Genomic DNA, 5,265 nt, shown 5'->3' on the forward strand with positions numbered 1-5,265 from the left:
GACTCACAATTATTACTGTCTAAACCTGCTCCACAGTTGAGTTCCATATATGCCCTTACCTATAAGTGTTGGTTGACATGTTTCTTTCTTTTACATTTGTTTCTTTGATATATACATATAATTATATTAAATTGCTTGTTTTCCTCTTTTGGTTACTGTTTTCTCTGATGAATAATATGGACACTACCATAGGGAGAATGGATGGAAAATACTCTAGTGAGAAGAATTAATTGCAATTTTTCCAATACGTTAGTCTAGTAATACCAACTTAGCACTTCTTTTGGCATCTTTTTGGAGCTGCACATTATCTTTTCTACATTTGTTCTTATTCTCGTAGTTGTAGCCAAGGGCATATCCTGACTTCTTTGCACCTATGACTGTTTTAAATGTAGGATAGCGTTGAAGGTTGAATTAAGAGCTGAAAATCCGTTCTGATACGGTTTTAGATTAGATTAAATTTAACTGAGCTGGCAGTATTGATCATTTATGGAATAAATTACTTGCATTTACTCAAATTTTTCATTCCAAAAATTACAATATATATGAAAATGCTTACAAGTTATCAACTAACCGTATCTAATATTTTAGGAAAAGTAAGCATAAAACTTGTACACAACCTGATTAAGGGCCAGTTCTTCTGGGCGGTTGAAAAGCACTTTTACATAAAAGTGCTTTTGGGTGAAAAGTAATGAAGAACACACTTCATTTGGGGTCAAATTTCTAACTTCTTTGAAGTGCTTTTAGGTAGATGAAAAAGAAGAAATTTTTAGCTTTTCCAGCCAAAAAGTGCTTCTAAGCTGCTCTTTACTTTTTTTAGCCACACACACAAACTGGTTCTTTGCTCTCATCGCTGGTTATTTATTCCTCTACTGCTTCTTTGATCCTCTGCTGGTGTTGGTTCTTTGTTCCTCTGCTGGTGCTGGTTCTTTGTTCCTCTGCTGGTGCTTTGTTCCTCTTCTCCACCACCGGTGAGTTTATCTTTTTTTCATAGGATGAGTTTTGTTGCCTAAACTTTTATGCATGATGAAACAAATGGTATTGGCTGCTAAGATAATGGACAAAACAAATGATGTTAGCATAGGGTTTCTGGAATCAAAACCCAAACCAAATTTTAACCCTTTCTTTGTTTTGGCATGCTTTATTTATTTGGGGGTTGTAATCCATGCATTCATCCTAACAAATAAAAACCTTGTCATGTGTCGTTTGTTGGGATGATTCTGTCATCCAAAAATCATGGAAAAAAAGCTTGCTGCACAGCATGTGGAAATCCAGAAACTTGGTATAGAAAACCAGAGAACTACTGCTACCCATAGGACATTGAGATAGGAACTTGCTGCTGCACAACAAGAGTTGCAGATCTTGCATGCTCAGATAGGAGCTGTAACATCTGAAAGAGAACAACAAATGAGGAGCCTTACGGATAAAATAGCTAAGATGGAAGCAGAACTGCAAGCAGCTGAGCCTGTTAAGGTAGAGTTGCAGCACGCACACTTTAATGCTCCGAATTTGGTGTTCTCTTTATGTTATAAGCTAGACATTGTTATAATAGAATGTTCTTTCAATTTTAAAACTGTATGAGCAAAATGAAATGGACTAGGATACTGCAAATGAGTAATCACTTTGGTAATAAGTATTATTTAATGAAATCTTCTACATATTCCTTAATGTTTTTGTCATTGAGTTTAAGTTGGATTATAGGTTCAATTGTATTTATTGTTCTAGAGGCTACACAAGGTATCAACTTTAGCACGATGACTTATTTAATTATTGGTTATAGTCTTATTTCTTTTAATGCTTGCATGCTCTTGATCACCGTATTCTTCAAAACGAAGGAAATGAATTATCTTAATTTCTCTAAAAGAATACAAGTAAAGATTGCTGCAGGTTTATCTAACTAGGATGGCATATTGTAATCTAAGAACTTCAAAATTCTCTTTGTTTATGTGGGACAGTTGTATGTTTAAGGTTTTATGACATATTTGAGTTATTTTTTCACCATTCTTATTTAGGTGAAAAGATTTTTTGCAATGCTTATTGTTTACACATTGTCCAACTTAGAACGGGTGTGGATCTTTATCAGAAATGAAAAAGCAAAAGTCTTCTTGAATTAAAAAAAATATATATTATCAGTGCAAGAAAAGAATCAGTATTCACACTATGAAGCACTTGACTGTAGCAAAACAGACATTGATGGTTTAGCACCCTTTCTCTTTCAATTTTTTTTTCAAATGGTAAATAAATGTGTATGGAAATATTTAGGGATCAGAGTTAGGTTTATGTTAAATAAATGTGTATCTAATATGTGTATGTTAAACAAATGGTAAATAAATGTTTATGTTAAACAAGTTGTAAATAAATGTGTATAAATATTATCCATTTTTAAAACTTTAATCCAAATATATGTAATATTTTAATTTGTTAGGTTTATGTTTTCTATGTTATGTTAATATATAATATGAGTTATATATTTAAATACATTTTAAAATAAAATAATACAAATGTGTTAAAAGTATTAATTAAAAATAAAAAATAATTTTTATAATAATACAATTGTGACAATATCTAATTACAAATATTTAATTTTTATATTTAAATATTTAAATATAGTTTATATATTCTAATTAAATTTAATAAATAATTAAAATTAATTACTTAGAAATATTTAAAATTAATATTATATATTAAAATATTAACAATAAGTTATAATAAATTATTTTTTATATTTTTGCTAAAATATCATAATATTAACTAATTTAAACATTATTTAAATACATATTTGTTACTTTATAATATCATTTCTAAAATGGACATTTTATTCTTCAAAAGCACTTTTTGACAACAATACCAAACACTCAAATTTTTCAAAAGCACTTCTCAAAAGCACTTTTTCACAGCACTTTTCAAAAGCAATGAAGAACTGGCCCTAAGTAAATCTGTACCAATCAGGGTCATTTCAATATTAACTCTGCTTATCTAACAAGTAATCTTAAGTAAGCAGATTTAGACAAAATATCAACACATGTGAACCCTTCTTGCAACACATCTTGTGGTTCGCCAAATTCCATAACAGCTCGCACTTAGCTTGGCTTGCGTCTTGGATTGAGCTCGTATTTTTTTGTTGAGCTCACAGCTTCAATTGACTCGTAAATGTAGAGCTTGTAGGCATATTTGAGCTCGCATCATCTAATGTTGAGTTTGCCACTACATGAATGACCAATTCACAACACTCCTCATTGGCAAAAATGTTACGAACTCCAATATCATATCTCAACATCTCGAATCTCATTCTTTCAAGAGGTTTTGTGAGAAAATCAACAAGTTAACATCTGAACTGCAATGAACCAGCTTAACTTCATTTAACTGCTAAACTTCTCTAACAAAATGATACTTTATCTTGAAGTGCTTTGTCTTTCCATGGAATACGGGGTTCTTTGCAATTGCAACAGCAGACTGATTATCACAACGTATCTATGTTGCCTCCACTTGCTTCAAATTTAATCAAACATTAACTTTCTTAGCCAAAATGCTTAGCTTACTGCTACAGCTGCTGCGATGTACTCAACTTCAACAGTTGATTGTTCAACAGTCTCTTGCTTCTTTGAGCTCCAATTGAATACACTCAAACCCAAAGTGAAGAAGTACCCTAGAGTGCTCTTCATATCTTCAACAGAACTAGCCAAGTCACTGTCCATGAAGTCAATTAAATTCAGCCCATTCTCCTTCACATACTCAATTCCATAACTCAAGGTTCCTTTAATATACCTGAGAACTCGCTTCGCAGCTTTGAAGTGAACCACATTGCAGCAATGCATAAATCTTGAAAGAAAACTAACAGCAAACATAATATCTGGCCTTGATGCTATTAAATAAAGCAAAAATCCTGTAAGATTTCTATAGGTACCTTCATCAACTTTTTCAAAGTCACCTTGGCTTTCGAGCTTTTTTCCTTAGGCAATAGGAGTGTTCGTTGGCTTGCAGTTTTCCATGCAAAACTTGTTCAAGATTTTTAAAGCAAAATTTTTTTTGGCTGATGAAGATTCCTTATTCAGATTGAAGCACTTCCAAACCAAGGAAATAGGTCATGCCTCCTCGATCAGACATCTCAAATTCAACTCGCATTTGCTTCTTGAACTCTATCAATTGCCTTTTATAACCCTCAGTTACCAGTAAGTCATCAACATACAAGGACACTATTAGTGAAGTCTACCTTCTTTCTTTCTTGACATACAAGGTAGGTTCGCTGATGCTCTTTTCAAATCCTAAGCTCACCAGGTGCATATCAATTCTTTCATACCAGGCTCGCGGAGCCTATTTAAGGCCATATAAAGCCTTCTTCAATTTGCATACTTTGTGCTCTTCACCATCAGCTACAAAACCTTATGGCTGCTCAACATATACTTCTTCCTTAAGAGTACCATTAAGGAACACAAACTTTACATCAAGCTGATGCAACTTCCACCTTTTCTGAGCTATCAAAGTTAGTAACAACTTGATGGTTTCCAATCTAGCTACTGGTGCGAAGGTTTCAGAATAGTCTACCCCATATTGTTGAATATAAACCTTCGTGATCAGCCTAGCTTTGAGTCTGTTTACTGAATCATCAACATTTAACTTGATCTATAAACCCATTTTACTCAAATAACCTTCTTGTGAACTAGTCTATCAACCAACTCCAAAGTCTTATTTTTTTTAATCATGGCTAGCTCAGCTTTCATAGCCTCTTTTCAGCCATTTTCTCTTAATGCCTCTTAATAGCTCGTAGGCTCCAGCACAGTAACATCACATCTTTCATAAATCTCAAATATAGGCCCAGTGCCTCTAACTGGCAAATCATTGACACTATCACCATCTTGGTGTTGAACTTCATCAGTTTACACATTTAGTTCAATCTGACTTTGTTCAACCATTTCTGCTTTTGTAGCTTCCCAATTCCACAAGGCTTCTTCACTGAACTTGACATCTCTGCTCTCAAAAACTTTATTTGTGAATGGACCAAAAATCTTATACCCTTTCTTGCTTCTACTATACCCAACAAAGATACTTGATTGTACTCTTCTTTCTAACTTATTTCTCTTAACAGTAGGAATGAGTGCATAACGCAAACAACCAAATATCTTCAAGTGTGACACTGATGGCTTAAATTCGAGCCATCCTTCAAGCGATGTCTTACCTTTCACAGCTCTTATTGGTAATCTGTTAAGCAAATAAATAGAAGCGTTCGCAGCTTTAGCCCATAACTTGTTTGGTAGTTTCTTTTCAAACGGA

General features: G+C 33.3%; 1 long non-coding RNA gene across 1 annotated transcript; it reads left to right on the forward strand.

Annotated features, from left to right (window-relative positions):
* Positions 1-487: 487 nt before the first annotated feature.
* On the forward strand, positions 488-1,792 carry LOC121214753 (uncharacterized). Its single transcript, XR_005910491.1, has 2 exons — positions 488-968; positions 1,246-1,792. It is a non-coding gene; the product is annotated as an uncharacterized lncRNA (long non-coding RNA).
* Positions 1,793-5,265: the final 3,473 nt, after the last annotated feature.

This window comes from Gossypium hirsutum, chromosome D02 (assembly GCF_007990345.1).
Source record: "Gossypium hirsutum isolate 1008001.06 chromosome D02, Gossypium_hirsutum_v2.1, whole genome shotgun sequence".
In the NCBI taxonomy this organism is placed as follows: Eukaryota; Viridiplantae; Streptophyta; class Magnoliopsida; order Malvales; family Malvaceae; genus Gossypium; species Gossypium hirsutum.